Here is an 18,586-nt window from a genome sequence, read left to right on the forward strand (position 1 = left end):
GTTCGTAATGAGCACCCCCAAATACCTCAAAAACGATACCCAACTTGGCATTATTTGAAAAGTGCGGGCACGACTTTTCATCCTGGATTTAGAACGGAGTGCCATATTCGTTACGAGAGCACCCTAAATACTATATTGCCCACGCTATATTCGACCACAGAGGCACTCACTCACTCACCGTTATTTGAAATTTTTTTTTTCGCCCTCGTTCCATTAATTCTTGTCTTAGAAAAGCAGTGATAATCAAAACACCCTCGCGCACTGCACTCGTGGTAGAAACGGCTGGCACAGAAACTCGAAATACGATTTTTGCTTTCGAGTTCTGTTTACACGGAGACGTTCAATATTGAAAGGCGAGGAGATTATCGCTCACGTGGACGGTCGATAATTGCGAATCCTTAGACGAGGAAAGTTTTTTATATTCTTTCGATAATCGCATCTTCGAGACGAGAAACTCTCTCCATCTAAATGGGCCTTAAAGCGGAGTTTGGCGCTCTGTATACGATTTTAGCGCCTTACAAGTGCGGACACTTTTTAGCGCGGACCCGAGACGTCCATATAATTGTAAGTCAATGTCTATAGCCTACATTTTTAGTCCCAGCCAAATGGCACGGCCGACTTCACTGGAATGTTTACACAGTGATCTACGGACGAAAACCTCCTCCCTTGTTACCTGTTGCTTTTGCTGTTGCACCACCTTTAGTCTGTCAGTTAATTTGTTGATTCTTTTACTTTTAACTCTCTGTCCACAGTAATCACCAGAAGGACTAGCACGACAGGGGGCCTACCATAAACTTTCCAAAAACAATCTTATTTCAATGTAAGCATAAAGTAATAATATATTATAACATTACCTAAGATTATGGAAATCAAAGGACATGTTATATTGACATATATAAATCAGATGTTATATGTATATGATGCATTTAGACGGCGAAAACATAAACATTTTATTGTCTTTGTTTAACTACTGCGTGCCGTCGGTAGCCTAAAGAGATAGCACTACATTGATTTATGTCAAACACGGGAAACGTAAATATGTAACGTCATTTTAAATGTGAAATGTACTCATTTTGCCCTTTTTGTAGTACCCTTTGATAACCGTATCCGGTTGACAAAGGGAAGTACATCAAATGTCAAAACCAATGTTTGGCCAAAGGTTTTAGTGAATTATTCGCATGAAATGGACAAAACTATTGACAGTGAGAACAATTAAGTATTGATAAAAATGCGTCGCTGTAGCATTAAGGGATGCGGTAGTAGAAAATCGGAAATCAAGAATGTTACATTACACCGGCTGTTATTTTTCTGCCTATAAATCATACAATAGCCCAAATATCTCATGTAATTAGACTCATTTAAGTACTTTATTCATAAGTCTTGCCGAATTTCGCGTTGGTTACTTTGGATTGCCTGTTTGTTAGTATATTTTGATGATTGTTGATAACGATTATTTTGAGATAGTGTTGATCTTGTAAGCAGATATATTGTCGATATTCTGTTGTTAAAACAATTCACTGTGAGGTTTTTATTATTTCATTATTATTATTTTTAAAGTTTACCTACAAATGAAAAAAGAAAGTAGGAATCCTTGGAAATTGTAGGACTGCCGAACATAAATATTGGATCAAATACCATCTTCGTTTTTTCGCTCCATTTTAAAGTCAAATTTTAATAGAACTTTGAAAGTAACTAGATCACATGATAATGCAATTCCATCGTTACTTTTATTGGTAAATAACTTTATATTTATTTTTGATAAAATGGCTCATTACTTGCCTAGTAATAACAGCCTAGTATTAATCATACTTTGATTACAGTAAACTATATAAATTTGCAAATATAAAAAACAGTTTCTACATTCAAGCCATACATTTGCATGTCGATATTGACTTATCTGTGGTTATGGTACAACACTAAATCCGCCATTTGTGGTGGACATTTTTCGTTTAGGTAAGTACGTTTATTTCGTAGATAGGGCAGCTCCCTTCATGTATTTTTTCCATCCTCTAAGAATATTACATTCGTACCATGACAAACCTGTCAACCAAGTAATGTATTATTGCTAAAGTGATTGAAAGAACGAATGATTTCCTAATATTGTCTATTCCTTACTAAAATAGGAACGAAATAACGCTATATGAATAATATAATGCCATCTTTTTCTTTTTTGATGTTCCGAATCGTCTTATCGTAGTATAATGTTTGTAATAATAATATTTGTCTGTATTTACATGAAGAAAAATAAATAAAATAAGCTGAGTCTTGATAGTTACGTTGTGAATTCGGAATTATAGTCTACTGTCAACTGTTACTGTCGCCCAGGAGCATATAGATGTTATAATTTTATGAAATAAACATCGCGTATTTTTATTTAACTAGAAATTATTTCCTATGTACTATTAAATAAAAAAATAAACAAAACATTGAAGAGATTTACGTAAATAAATAAGTTCAACATAACTTTTAATAATTACAAATCAATACTTAGACAATAAATTCGAAAATAATATTGTTTCCACTGCGTCCAACTAACTACTTTAAGATTGCTAAATTTGACATAAGAACAATATTGCTTTAATGTTAAAGTTGCGTCATAGTACGAACTGAGGGAATGAATAGTCACAAAGCTGCCAATAAAACATCATACTTTCAACATTATAATAAGCTTAATTTAACCGCGTCATGGTATGAAAAGTTAACCTAATGTTAAAGTAATATTGTTTTAAGATAGTGCCATTATTGGATACAGATCTCGCGTTTTATGTCGCTCTCGCACAAGTAGCGCCTTATCGTGCTAGCCCTACTGTCAGTCACTTAAAAACGCGTCGACGCCATGCTGCCATGTACGTTTAGGCTTGCCACACCACCGAAGGCCATCTTGTGGCATCCGCTGACAATACATGCTCACCTCTCTGAATGCATACGGCAGACATGGCCTGTCCATTTCCATTTTTTTTTTTTGCCGATTTTTATGCTTATGTCAGCTACGATGTTATGATGTTATACGAGTTTTGGATGTATTCCGTGTTTGGTGTTCCAAACCCGATCCGTTATGAAGAACTTAACACAAAAATGCTGCGCTCCATAGCTCTTTAGCAAGAGATTACACACAGTTGCTAATCGTCTACCTTTACACACACGCGCGATTGCATCGGTGCTATCGCGCGTTTGTATCGATGCAGTCGCGCGTTTGCATCGATGCAATCGCCTATGAATCGCAAATGTAATAAAAGTCCAATAAAAGTCATCGTGTGTAATTATTTTAACAGTTGCAGTGCCACACAGAGCTTTAAATCTCAAAGACATGAGAGGCACTGTCACTGTGTCCGTCACCCTAAGACATAAAGTTGTCAAATGCCATGTGCCTCCAGTTTCACCAGCACAATTGTCCTTCAAAACCGGAATGCAATAATACTCACATTACTTGCTAGGCGGCAGAAATAGGTAAGGTGAGAAGTACTTGCCTGAACCATTGACTTACAAATAAATGGACGACGGGTCTAATACAAAAACCACGAAAAAAATGTCCCAAGTCAACCTATTCGAAATTTAAATTGTTATGTCATCGCAGTATCGCGCTGTCAGTAGAACAAATGAAGACTAAAGCGGAGTGTGGCGCTCTGTATACGATTTTAGCGCCTTACAAGTGCGGACACTTTTTAGCGCGGACCCGACGTCCATATAATTGTAAGTCAATGGCCTGAACGTACTCTTTTACAATGAGCTCTACTAAAAATAGTTGGGGATACCATACGATTCCCAATAGTTGTCCTATAGTATATTCTTCGACGAAGAGCTTTGTTAACGTTTTGAGTAAAGTATAAAAAAACAAGTACCGGCCGCTAATTTAGTATAGGCGGTAATGTAATAAATGATAGCGTAAAAAGGAAGTTCAAGGAAATTCAAAAAAGAAATGTCTGAAAGTAATGATGATTTAAATGTTATTTAACGATCTTACAATAGGGTGACAATTTTTTTTACCTTTGTTATAAGGACACAATATCTTGACAGTAATAGTAAAGTATTGATACGGAAAGAAAAGGAATAAAATTCATAATTTATGTTTTAAATGGTTTAAATGAAAAGAGTTAAATTCTGGCAGGAATTCCTCTTTTGTATTGAAAGTGCGACGGCAAAATCGCAGCAAGAATTCAAAACAATTTTTTTCCTTGCTCGGTCAATGGGACTGCTCAGTCAGCTTACTAACCAAAACATTTACGCACTAAATAGGAATTAAAACTTATTGAAACTAATCACCTTTTGAAGACGAGAGTGAATAGGCATTATTTAGGAGTGCATGCTCCATCGTCGACCTCATCGTCACTTTCCATCAGGTGAGATGGAGGTCAAATGTACACTTGCATTTGAATAAAAAAAACAGAAAAGAAGGAATCAGAAAATAGTGGCAAAGAAGAGCAAAAAGGCATGATATCGTCCGACTTCCGGGATCGCGCTGGATACGGATAGCGTAGATCTGTAAAAGTTGGCGCAATAAAAAAAGTCAGTCAGTCAACCGTGACCATAAGACCTTCAGACAGCCAGAAACGTTTTGGTTTGTTTAAAAACGCAAATAACACGGTTTTAGATTTGAAAAATCGTTTACTTATTTTATTTAATATCACGATGTTTTAACTACCACAATGATGATCATATATTTTTCTGTGAAAATATTCCAATGTAAGAGCAGTGGCCCTGGTGTGACAACAGACGTTGTTTCAAGTCCAGTCACTGTGTCTTCACAGTGTTTTTTTTATCATTCAGTGTTTTTTATTTGGAATAATTTCCAATTTTTAGAAACTTAAATTCAGCACACCAATTAAGTATATTTACAATCAAAATAAGAGTCCTGGTTTTACTGGATGTCATTCGGTATTTTTATGTATAGAGCAAAACATAAAATTTATGACCAAAAATTTGATTGCATATTGCACACACGGAGTTAAAAGTAAAATGCATGGACAAAAATAATTTATGACTGCAAATTCTTAGCTTTGTCAAGTGAATGAAAATATCGGAAGTGAAGGAGAACAAAAAAAAAGTGTCCTATGGAAGTCAGCGAGCTATGAATTTTCAACAGACGTTGCTTTTTTCTCTTTTTCGCTACTTCGCCGTAATACGGTTCATTTCTTTTTAACCCAATCGTGTTCTCTTTTTAAAATTATTTTTCAGTGAAGTAAGTGAAAAGTCTTAAAATAATTTTGCTAAATATTATAATCGTTTTGATAATATTTAGAATGATTATAACACAATTAATCATCTTTTAATTTTCGTATTTTATTTATTTGTGAAAACACAAATTGTATATAAGTTGATTATGTAAAAAATTAAGTACAGATTGACCGTTTCTGGCTAAACTTTACGCATATAAACATATTGAAGGAACATTATATTTTTACTCGCATGTAATTCAACAGACTAAACTTGGTGCAACATGTTGCACACATATTTATAAACTCGTTCAGTACTTTAAACGCTGTGATAGTTAATTGAGTGAATTTGAATGATAATAATTATTGTAAAATGTAAAACTAAACAAAATGAGATATATAATGAAATTTGATTAACGTCAAAATAAATATAAAAATGTTAAACATTGGACAAAAAGGTTTAAGAACTTGTCCATCTTAACTATTTTCTTTTTTTTAGTTTACAAAACATCTCAAAATTAAACCATCACCATCAAGCGTAAGACTTTTTTTGTATTTTAAAATATCAGTGAAAATAAAAATAGACAGTCAACGTTTTTTTTCATTACCTATAAGAAATATATTTATTTTGTTTTATTTTACTACATTTGTTACGTTAGGATCAAATTAATGAAATTAGTTCAAGAAGGTTTGCATAATATAATGGTCCTGGTTCTTTATGGTATTGCAACACGTCAGACGATGTCAACCTCAAGTTTTCAAAATTATTCTATAATTATGTAGTGATTTAAAAACTGTCTTTCCATTTTTTTCAAGAGTGATGGTCACCCTACGCGTACCTAAGGGCGAGGAAGAATTAACGAACCTTCCGATTGGACAATCCCGCCTGTTACCGCGAGATACTATTAGCCGTAAAAACCTTCCTTTTTTCCCTTCGTATCACCAAGTTACAGGATGCGCCATTGTTTTATGGAGTAGAATAGGTTCAGTCATTTGAAAAATTATGCTGATAATCAATGTACTGGATGGTACTGGAAGACATGTTCACGTCTTTCACTGTAGCGCTTGGACGGAGTAACTAAACACTAAGCAGTAGGACATTAGTAGATATTATGGTATGGTGGCAGCACACCCATATCTAAATATATGCTAAAAGATATCTAATAGAATTTAATTCGATTGATTATTTTAAGAGTTCAAATTCCCTCAAGACATCTCGAAGAAGGTTTCTAGATAATTTAAAGTAAAAGTGGGCTCAACTTTATTAGTAGATCACAAGAGTGCTTTAAGAAACAATTTGTATCTTATCTTTTTTTTCTTAAGTAACCCTTCTAGAATGCTACAAGACCATTTGTAGTAGACAGTTTTTATTTAGTCTTGTAGACAGTTTTTAGATAATTTATAGTCTATGATAGTTTTCTTAGTAATGCTATTTTAAAACCAAAATAACTAAAGCGTTACAAACGTAAACCGTAATTCTCTTAATACTAATAGATTTCAAGCTTAATGGCTTACAAAATATAAACTATCAAAATTGCAACATGGCGAAATTAGATATAATATTTCTGACTTTTTCGCGCATTGTTTAATAGGTTGGAGAGCGCAAATTGACGTGCGACTTTAAATACATTGTGAAAAGTGATGTAAAACCTGCCATAAAAGTAATGCGCTCGCTAAATGTTAAATATTTATGTATTAAATATAAACTTAATAAAAATACAGTTATCGATTTTCGGTTTTAAATATTTATAGAAAGCTTAAATATACAAAATAACTCACAAAACAAACCATTTCCAAGGAGTTCTAGGCTTCTTCAAACTAATTTCAACTTAGATTTACTTTTTAAAAAGAAGAAATTTTTCTCGGCTCATTCAGTCATTCTTTAAAAATAAAAATGGCGATAAGAATTTAAAGCTTTTTTCAAAACACAGTTGGGAGCATTTTGTCAATAGCTTTATCTATAGAAAAACTTTAGAATACAAAAAATATATTTTTACTTGCTTTAGTTTACTTGACCTTGTAGAAGAACTTACACTCCTATGAAGTTTTTATGATTGTCTACTAAACGCGATGTTTCTAAGCGATTTTTTCTTTTCACAGTATTACAAAACCTTTATAAACCTTTATATACCTAAATATTGAGCGTATTATGCAATAAAAAACTTTTCAAAACACTAGGTCAAAAAACAATTGAAAAAATCCAATTTGTCGCAAAAAAACGTTATTCTGTATTTTAATTATATGGAATGTGTATATATATGACTAGAAAGGTGGATAAATTCCCTATCATATAAATTTAACGAATATTTTAATGACATACCTAACTTATGTTGGAAGAAATAAAATTTTCATTATAAATTTGAGGTGATTTCTTCACGCCAACCACATTTCACACAATGATTTCACTGTATTCTATTGATAGATGGCACAATACACATACACAACATTGAAGTACAGTAAATTACGCGCTCATTTCAATTGTTTTTATCATTTCACAACACGGAATTACTTCACAATGTTTATTTATTTGTCAACAAACAAATACCCGGCATGACCGGCCCGAGCGCGAATTACGACTATTGTTTCCAGTGTTGCCAATTTGTGGGGAATTCTCCAAATTGTGGGGAGTTTTAACTAGATTGGGGATTTTGTGGGCATTGGCGCTATGTGAGGAAAATGTGGGGATTCTAACATTTTATCATTTTGTTTAATCTATCGATTGCTGATGCGTCGCTAGTTTGATCGTTACTGTTGGAAACACTGTGATGGACTATAACGACGTGTTTATCAACATCGCACATCCCTCGTATTATTAACAAGCAGCTTAAATAGAATTATTATTAGAGCACTTGGTTCTGAATTGTATCTTGGTTGTGAAATTACCAGTCCGTGCGTGTTGAGTTCGCGATTCTTTCTCCCGCTTAGGCCGGTCCCCGGTATGAAGCAAAACGAAATCAGCTATTATTAAACAAAGCCGAGCAGTTGGTACTTCCACACCACAACTTACCACTCGTCAACTTTAAATATTAAATATAGGTCGAGACTCATTGATTATTTCTAACGTTAACTAGTGTCACCAAATGCACAACAAATAATAAATTTACTTAATTTTGTAAGGCAAAGAAAAATTTTTTTTTGGTCAGACTGATTACAGATTAATGTTGAATCTAATTAATATTATAATTAATATAACTGCCTCCGTGGCCGAACGGTTACCATGCCTGACTGCAATGCAGAGGTCCCAGGTTCGATTCCCGGGTCGGGAGAAATATTTATATGGCCTACATTTATTTCTCTCGTGAGTTTGGGTGTAATTTGTGGTTGTCTATGTGTGTGTCCATGGCACCCGCGACACAGGGTTTCCCTAGTGCGGGGCTATGTTGAGTGTGTGCGTTATTATAAAAAAATAAATAAATAAATAAATAAACGATTTAAGGTCATCCATTTTTATAATTAGTTTACTTTTTACATTCACAGCAAACGTAATAGATTATTGCACGTAAATATTTACAGTGACAACACAGAACAATAATGTAGTTACATAAGAATGCTAATGTGCAATAAAATAGTATTGTAGAGCTTCACAGATATTGCTATAACAGGCAACTGTACAATATCCATTTTCATCGACTAAAGTTTCAAATTCAGCCAAAAAGGTAGCGCTTCAGTCGATTTGTAATAAAAATACACGACGTTGTCCAGTTGTTGAAATTGAAACATAACCGTTACGGCACCAGCTTTCCTCAATAGGTTTTTCCTCCCTTCCTGCCGATTCTTTTTACAGTTGATATTATATTGTACATGTTAGAGCTCATCGAGCTTGATAATTTGGACTTTGGACCACTTGTATAACAAGCAGCATAAACTTGAATTTCGAACTTCAGTGTTACTGTTTGACACTTAAAGGCGCGTTCCCATTATGTTGTGACGACAGATAGTCGTGCAGTTTAAAGTGTCACTTAATACAACACGATTAATTGTCGTTTACAACTTTCTTGACATTATGACGACAGATTGTCGTGTCAATAGGGCTATATGAGAGTGTATAAAAAAATTGTGGAGTATTTTCATAAGGAGCTGCTTTTCAAAAGTGGTGGCCCAATCAAAAAATTGTTGCTTTTAGATTTGTTCAGATAATACGTCACGTAATAGGTTCGCATTCAAATACCTTAACGAGCAGTACTATGGTTTTATGTCTGCTTGGGACTTTTCATCAGATGAAAAACTGGTGGCACGGAGAAACCATTTTCCCTGATGAAATAAGGTGTTCAATATTTTCAAGTACGTACGACTCGTTAAAATCTGAGTAAAGACTTCTTCTTAAGGTGCTTTTCCAACTAGTGAAGGATTGAGCGTTCGCTCAACATATTTATCTTTGTTTCTTCTGGCGAGGCTGAACAGTTCGGCGGCACTCTCTATCCCAGTCCACTCTCGTATGTTCCTCAGCCACGATTTTTTCCTACGACCAGCTTTCCTTTTACTAGGGACTTTCCTAATCATTATCAGTTGCAGAAGCTCGTATCTGTCATGCCCAGATACGCAACTTTTCTCTGTTTGATGGTCTGCAAAAGTTTACGCTTCTGTCCAACTAGTCGCAGAACTTCGTCATTGGTGACTTTGTGAGTCCATGACAAGTGCATCATTCTTCTGTAGGCCCACATTTCAAATGCTTCAATACGTTTCCTGAGATGCTCTTTTATTGTCCAGACCTCACATCCGTATAGAAGTATTGGCCAGATGTAATACTGAAGAAGTCTTAGTCTCAAGCAGTATTAAAGGCATTCCTGGCAACTTCAATGAGGGTTTTTCATTTCAGGTTGACTGTCCCAGTCGTCAGTTAGCCATGTGCCTAGGTATTTGCAGGCCCGCTCAAGTCCTTGTCCTGCGACTGATATACTGGACTGGTCTGAAGTAAAGACTAAACGATTTTAATTTCAAGAGCCAAAAACTGTAATAGATAATGTTCATTCGCCCCAACTAACCTAGCACGAATACAATGCATTAATACTCTCATTGTTAAACGGAGTAAGCGAAAAAGTTGAAACTTGGACAATGGCCGTCGATAGCAATTCGAATTCGAAACAGTACTCGATTGCTGTTGCGAATTGACAAAAAACAATTAACGCGAATCAGTAGAACAAGAATTCACCATTTCCAAGATGGAATGGTATTGGCCGAACAGTATTTAAATTACTTCGTATTTCGAACAAACTTAACGAACGAGTTTAGAATGCAGTTGAAAATTCAAATTAGCCAATCATTTACGAATCGATACAACCTCAAATGGCTTTGGGTGATTCCACAAAACAGTGAAAGTGTTGAATCTATCACTTTGGCAGAAATGTACAGTAAACTTGAGGATATACACTGATTTATTATACGGTGTGAAAACACGATTCCTAAAATTTTTTACGATAGAACATACCTCGAAATTGTACAAGAAAACCTCTGTTTTCAATAGGTACTTTATATTTACCAATGATTTTTTTTTAATATCAACTGAACTAAATAGAACACGTGTAGTATACGGTTTTCATTTTTCAAATGGCGTTAACTTCGTTTGTAATAAAATATTGAATTCGAGCTGTGGTAGTTAGTATCGACTCCTAAGTTTCCCAATACTCTTAGGGTCGTATTCTAGAACTCTACTCAATGCTCAAGTTAGGATTTGAGTATGGTTTAAAGCACTCGAAATCATACTCAAATCCCTGCCATTAGGGTCGTATTTCCAGTGCTTGTGTTTCCATTGCAATCCTGACTTGAGTATTGAGTAGAGTACTAGAATACGACTCTTAGACATGGTAAGGGCAGTGTTCTGGATGAGTATTACTTATTTGATTTGGTTGAGTATTGCCATTGACTTACAATTATATGGACGTCGGGTCCGCGCTAAAAAGTGTCCGCACTTGTAAGGCGCTAAAATCGTATACAGAGCGCCAAACTCCGCTTTAGTCTTCATTTGTTCTACTGACAGCGCGATACTGCGATGACATTACAGTTTAAATTTCGAATAGGTTGACTTGGGACATTTTTTTCGTGGTTTTTGTATTAGACCCGTCGTCCATTTATTTGTAAGTCAATGAGTATTGCCTATTAGACAGTAACTGTTTCGGACGGATGTCGGACGGGGAACAGAAGTAGACACGCTGGTCTCTGCATCCCTTTAACACCTGCACGTTCTAAAAAAAGAGAATCATACTTACAAATTATTTTTTGACGACATCGGTGGCCGAATGGTATTTTTATTTGCACTGTGGACCCTAGCCAGGAGGTCCTGGGTTTGATTCGTCGGAATTATTAACTTTTGAAATTGTTAATATATATAGCAAGGGAATTACCCCTAGTTTCAGTCTGGCATGTCATAATTTATTATTATCATTATTCTGAGAAACCGAAACTTACCATTTTCCTGACGGTATATTATTCGTTTAATGTTAAATTAATAATAATTTCTCAGAAGCAAACTCATCGTTCTCGAAACAAGTAAAAGCAATAAGATTTTTCCGCTATAATTAGCCAACTTCAAAGAACTTAATCTTCTGAACTTTGTAAGAAATCATTAATTGTTTCTTTTAAACTTTCAAAAGACAGGTAAGTCTACAGGTAAGTCTTTCACCCTGAGACATAAATTAAGTTGACATGTCCCAAGGTGCTTGTAATTTCAGCAATATCCTTAATCTTCCAAACCGGAACGCAATAATGATCACATTACTTATACAGACGATATATGTGAGGCCCGGGAGGCCCGTGCCAAGCAGTGGGACGTATTATGGAGATTGACTATCAATGTCTACAGAAACCTTTATTTGTGTTGCTTTGAGTAATTGTATTCCTACAATACATTGCAAAATGAACAAGAATAGCGCAACATAATGTAATTTATAGGAACCAATAAAGTGTCGTGTGTGAAGTAGATCGTCGCCTTAACCCGCGAGCAGAATGGTTCACTCCCAGGAGAACAAGAAATTTGCAAAAGTTGTCGCTCTCTTATAACGTTCCTACATAGAGCTGTAACAGTAAAGAAGACCTTGTATTGTTTTATAACTGAGAAAGAATTTCAATAGTCTGTTCTCTATGTACACTTCCGGACCCATAATTCATTTTATCTACACACATATCATAAACCCTCTATGATGTGTTCGAAAATCGCAAATTACGACCAGCATAAAGATAAACTGTTTTGTTATAATTATTAATACAAAGATCGAACACTCAGAAAAAACACTTATATTACTTACTTTACTTATGTTAACAATTTTCTTTTTATTTACTTTATATTACTTTACTTATGTTAACAATTATAACAAACTAGTGGAGTAATTTCACAAAAAAATAATTGAATATCAATTCAATAAAAATTTAATAAACTGTTTTGTTAGAACAAATTTCTTATCCGTGAAAATGTTATCTCGATTTACCAAGTTTTATTGAAATTGTTTACGGAAAGTGCGCGAAACAGTATTCATCCCCTAATTTGCCACCCTTAGAGGTGGAATATTTTCTTCAAATTTAAATGGGACCAATCCTGAAGTGCCCTCTTTACGACAAAAAAGAATCCATTTAAACCGGTTCACAAAATTTATGCCATGAGTTATCGCGTAACATACATAAAATAGTCTCAGTACAGAGTACTAAAAAAACCGACCTCAAAAGTACGTGGAATTACGTCTATTTGCTAAGTTTCATTGAAATATCCCCTAGTTCGCCACTATACAGGACTTGATACTGGAGATAATAAAAATAGGTTCTCACTACGGCACTACTCAAAGTATATCGAGAGAAAACGCCTTGAATTGGAGAAATAGCAAAATCAACTAAATAATTGCTAAAAGTAATTGCTCCTAAATTAAAGTTAGGCGCTATTTATAAAAATGAATCTTCATGCGTGAACAGCCACCCTTTGAGGTGGATGATTTTCTTCAAAATGAAATGGGACCGCTATGGAAATACCCCCTTTCCAACAAAAAAAGAATCATGAAAATCGGTTCACAAATACCGGAGTTATCGCGTAACATACATACAAAAAAAAAAGAACATACAGTCGAATTGAGAACCTCCTCCTTTTTTGAAGTCGGTTAAAAAATACAATCAAATTAAGAACTCTTTTTTAAGTCGGTTAACAAAGAGTTGACAGGCATGTTTCTGCTTGTGTTACTTTCTGCTCAAGTTCAGACTTCAAATATGTTCCGCTAATACTACATGCTTTGTGCTTTTTGTAGAGAAAACCCTTAGGTTCCTAGGGATTATGAAGAAACTTCTGATAAACATTAGGATGATAGCTACTTCCACGAAAGAACAAGCTTAACCGTCCTAAGGGAAACCAATCCTAATCGTGATGCCTCAGGGCGCGGCCTTCGATAAAATATTTTACCTTTGATTAGACGAGTTAAATATCGTAATTGTGTGTATTTTATTGGAATTCTCTACTACATATTTGTTTAACTCTTAAAACAACCACTAGCCTCTGTGGCCAATCTATTCAATATTTAATCTAATCAAGCTTAGCAAATGTAGAGCTCCTTGTGAAAGAGTTCGTCCAGGGAAGTGCTGCCATTTTATCTATTTCTGCGGCTAAGCAGTAATATTAGCATTACTGCCTTCCGGTTTAGAAGGGTGCTGGTGAAATTACAGGCCATGGGACTTATGTCTCAGGGAGACGGTAGCAGTGGCAGTGCTCTTCAGATCTTTGCGATTTAAAGCTCTCAGTGAGACTGCAACTGTTATGGACAGGCGTGTAGCTTTCCATCAGGCGCACGACTTGTTCGTCCCGCCACTTGATAGTATAAAAAAATCTATAATATTTTGCGGTGGTTCCCGCGTCGACTGTCGTAGATGCTATTTACATTTTTTTAATGCAGGGTTTTTTTGGTGGTAAATATTTTAAATTTATACGTTTAGAACTTGAAAATGTGGTAATAATTTTATAACCAAATAGATATCTTAAAAAAGAAGATAGTATACAATTATTAAGGCGAGTTACCGGAGGAGGAACGGGAAAAAGCGTTTTGCAAAATCAAATAAATGGTTTAGGTATTTACTATTATGAACAACGGTCTTGCAAAAAATATACAATACACTTAAAGAAGTAAAGAATGTCCAAAAAAAAAATCGTTTATTTAAAAAAAAGTACATTTGGCTACAAATACAAAGCCCGTCAAACTGCAGAGCAGTTTATTGGCGAAGACACACTCTCATCATAAGCAATAAACCTATATATATGTTACTGGAAATGTATGTAATCCGTCATTGTATACAATTCCTAGGAAATGTATGTAATTCCTAAAATCGCACGGAAATGTGTAAAATAAATTATATTAGACACATTTCCTAGGAAACCTATACATTTCCTAAATAGCAATCGGAAATGTAAAACATTTGAGATTTCAATGGGTACGCGGGGATAGCGGGGCGAGGGGAGGGTATTGCTTACTGTCAGTGCGTACGCGCGTCGCAGTCCCTCTGGGCAGAAACGAATCGGACTATTTAGGTTTAGTTAGGTTTTTTTTATACAGACGCGGAAGGCCCTCTGGGCAGAAACGAATTGGACTATTTAAGTTAAGTTAGTTTTTTTTTTAAACAAACGCGGAAGTCCCTCTGGGCAGAAACGAATCGGATTATTTAGGTTAAGTTAGGTTTTTTTATACAAACGCGAAAGTCCTTGCGTGCTTTGAGTGCTTTAATAAAAAATATTATTCTCATTTTAACAACGTGTTTTATAACAGAAAGCATTATTTTTATACATTTCCTAGATAGCTTCGGAATTGTATACATATATATGTATATATATATATATATATATATATATATATATATATATATATATATATGCCTACCTTACCTATCGTACGTCATAAAATATACTCACATAGATATATCAGAATCAATAGTACAAAGTTTAGTCATCTGAGATTGGTGACAACAATTTATTTCTTTGTTTCTTTTTAAAAGTTAATTTAGTTAAATTATCTTCAGTCAACATTCAGATCATAATATATGACAGGTGTTGAATAATTTCTAGTTCTTTGACCAAAGTAATTTACAGTACAATATATTCTTTATTATTAACAGATTTAGAGATATAAGAATGTTCAGCACAATTCTTAAAGTTATGCCTTCTGTATTCCTCCAAAGCTAATAATAGTTGGAATTTTTCTTGCGCTGGCAATACATTATAAATCGAGAATAATTTCACATAGTGTCTGTCACATTTTTCTTTTACATTTTTTTTTTCACCAACAATTTCATGTACCTCATTTGTAGTTGCTTAATTTGTTCTAAATAAGAATATTATGATGTGTTACGTGATAGGATGTAATTTAATCGGTCATATAAATCCTGAAATCAGGCTAAAATAAAAATCTAAGCCGAATTGTGCCTAGTGTGTGCGTTATAAATAACAAAAAAAAAATAAAAAAATATTTAAGAACAAAATACTAACTGTGAATTTTATTTTTACTTTGAGATAGTTCTCTTTTAAGTACTACAGAGAACCTACTACATTTCGGTTTTCAACTGAAGTTTTATTAGTTATTAAATTCACATTCAAAATTTGCAAATTGCCCAGCTGTTTGATACGTCGCGCCACTCGCTGCCCTGTCAGGCGCTTGTCTTTGCATTTGTGTCAAATTTTCTCCGCCTGTTTTTATTTTATTTACATTAATTTGCACCTGACGTCCTAAAATCTAGGCTCGTTGAAATACAAAGACCGAACATAAACACTGTATTCGAATTAGCGTCTTCTCCATACCGTTGCCGCTTTCCCAATTGAGCTACGGAACGAACCAATCCATGTTTGAATTTAGAAGGATCGAAAGATTTTTTTTGTGTTTGATCTTTGTATTAATAATAATCTCAGAACAGAGTACTAAAAAACCGACCTCAAAAGTACGTGGAATTACATCTATTTGCTAAGTTTTATTGAAATATCCTTAAATTCGCCACTACACACGACTTGACACTGGAGATAATAAAAATCGGTTCTCACTACTCAAATAATATTGAGAGAAAAACGCCTTGAATTGGAGAAATAGCAAAATCAACCATTAAAATAATTGCTCCATAAGAAAATTTAGGCGCTATTTATAAAAATGAATCTTCAAGCGTGAACTCTTAGAGGTGGATGATTTTCTTCAAAATGAAATGGGACCACTATGGAAGTACCCCCTTTCCAACAAAAAAAGAATCATGAAAATCGGTTCACAAGTACCGGAGTTATCACGTAACGTACATCCAAAAAAAACATACAGTCGGATTGAGAACCTCCTCCTTTTTTGAAGTCGGTTAATAAATTATAACAAACCAGTATAGTGAAGTAGTAAAACTTCGTGATATTAATTAAATAAACTGAATAGGATAAATAATTTACTTTAATTTTAATAAGGGTTTGAATGTACACTCGTGTATAAATAAATACTTAAAATAAAATTTTACTAAAGTTAGAAGAGATTTAATATCGTTTGGTTAATACTAATTAAATAGCGAATGGAATTTACTTAAGTGAAATTCAAGATCAATTTAATCAAGTGTAGTACTAATATTAATATTATCAAGAAGCTTATAAATTTACTGAGTGTAAGTACTAGTAATTGTAATTCCATACAAACGTAGCAACGCCGCTTATATGTGTGTATACGCGCGTGTATATTTTGCATAGACGCACAGATTCACAAAATCTCGGGGTGCATTCGCGTTTCATGAACCAATACCTCAAGAAGACTGCTAACTTCCATATTGCAGATGATAACTCTGAAAAAGGTCAATATACTGTCATATAGGCACGCAGATATACAAACCATATTTGTGCTGCAAAAACGAGCAATTCGTTCTGTGTACCATTTAAGGTTCTCGGATTTCTCTCAGAGAAAGTTTAAGGAGACTGGTATCATGACTGTGGCATCACAGTACATTTACTCAAATATTTTGTATGCCCGTAAAAATATACATAATTTCTTTTAGAAGAAGGTATCCATAATATTAACCTTAGAACTAAGCCAAACTCATGGTACCACGATTTCGTTAAACTAAGGTAAACGATTTTTTATGGGGAACTGTATACGTTTTTACAATAAGATTTCGGAGCACATGGTTACCTATCAATAGTCCGAAATGACATTTTGCAGAAATAACGTCTGCTCGAATTTTCATAACCTCGAAAGTAATTTTGAGAGGAAAATGTTTTTTTCTTTTAAACCTAAATAACCTAACCTAACCGAACCCAATCGTGTCTTTGCGATAATTATCCAACAATTCCTGAAAGAACAACGGTTTAGTTATAATTCGGTTTTCGGTGTAATGAAATTTCGAACAAACGATTTACATTACAAGCATTTTAATTGAAAAGTCATGTTACAAAATTGTAGATTACGTGTTAGATAAAGATGTATGAAAAGACTACGTGAGTCTAGATTTCACACAAACATGATTCAAAATGTGTTCTATAGCATTTAAGTCTATTTGAAAAGAGCAATCCCCAGAGTTTCTCGCTCGTTCTTCTCAGGGAGGTCGGCGTAGTGAACGAGCAGGAGCTTAAAAAATGACGGTTTCAAGCATTCACTTACAATTATATGGACGTCGGGTCCGCGCTAAAAAGTGTCCGAACTTATAGGGCGTTAAAATCATATACAGAGCGTCATTCACGCTTTAGTCTTCGTTTGTTCTACTGACAGCGAAGCAAGCAAAATTAGACAGTACTGCGATGACATTACAATTTAAATTCAACGTTTTAGCTTTTTCATATTCCTTTACATGTCACTACGTTTAAATAGGTTGACTTGGGACATTTTTTTCGTGGTTTTTGTATTAGACCCGTCGTCCATTTATTTGTAAGTCAATGGTTTCAAGTGTAAAAATTTTACCTATGGAATAAATGATTATTTGATTTTGTATTTGACTTTGGAAGTAGTTTATGTTATGGACTTGCTATTGCTATGGCTAATTCCTTTTTTGTACGTAATACAAGTAGTTAGATTTTGCCATGTAATATTATTCGAAAAAATTTTACATAGCAATAAGGCCGCCTGTTGCACGTTATCTTACTATCTTTATATCTAAGTTACTTTATTGCATTTTAACTGTATTTTATGTTCAATAAAGAATATTTCATTCATTCATTCGTTCAAATATTGACCACAAGCTAAAATTATTCAATAGATGGCATTGCGTTTTACAAACTAATATAAATTTCCGCTTGCTAATATTGGTAGATGGCGCTAACACTAAGCAAAGTAAAAGAATAGGCGGCAGTATCCATAAAAAACTATGCAATTTGTTATCACTAGAAATTAAAGTAGCTTTGATCAATTGCAGCTCGTCAATACAAAGTAATTAGTAACAAAAAGAGGTGTTTGGTATTGTAATAGGTGCTAAATACCCGACCCGAGTCCTTTTGAGTTATTGGTTCATGGTTAGAAGTGACTTCCCTGGGTGTTTAAAATATT

Source organism: Hyposmocoma kahamanoa, unplaced genomic scaffold (assembly GCF_003589595.1).
Source record: "Hyposmocoma kahamanoa isolate Upper Pololo Valley unplaced genomic scaffold, ASM358959v1 65, whole genome shotgun sequence".
Lineage (NCBI taxonomy): Eukaryota > Metazoa > Arthropoda > Insecta > Lepidoptera > Cosmopterigidae > Hyposmocoma > Hyposmocoma kahamanoa.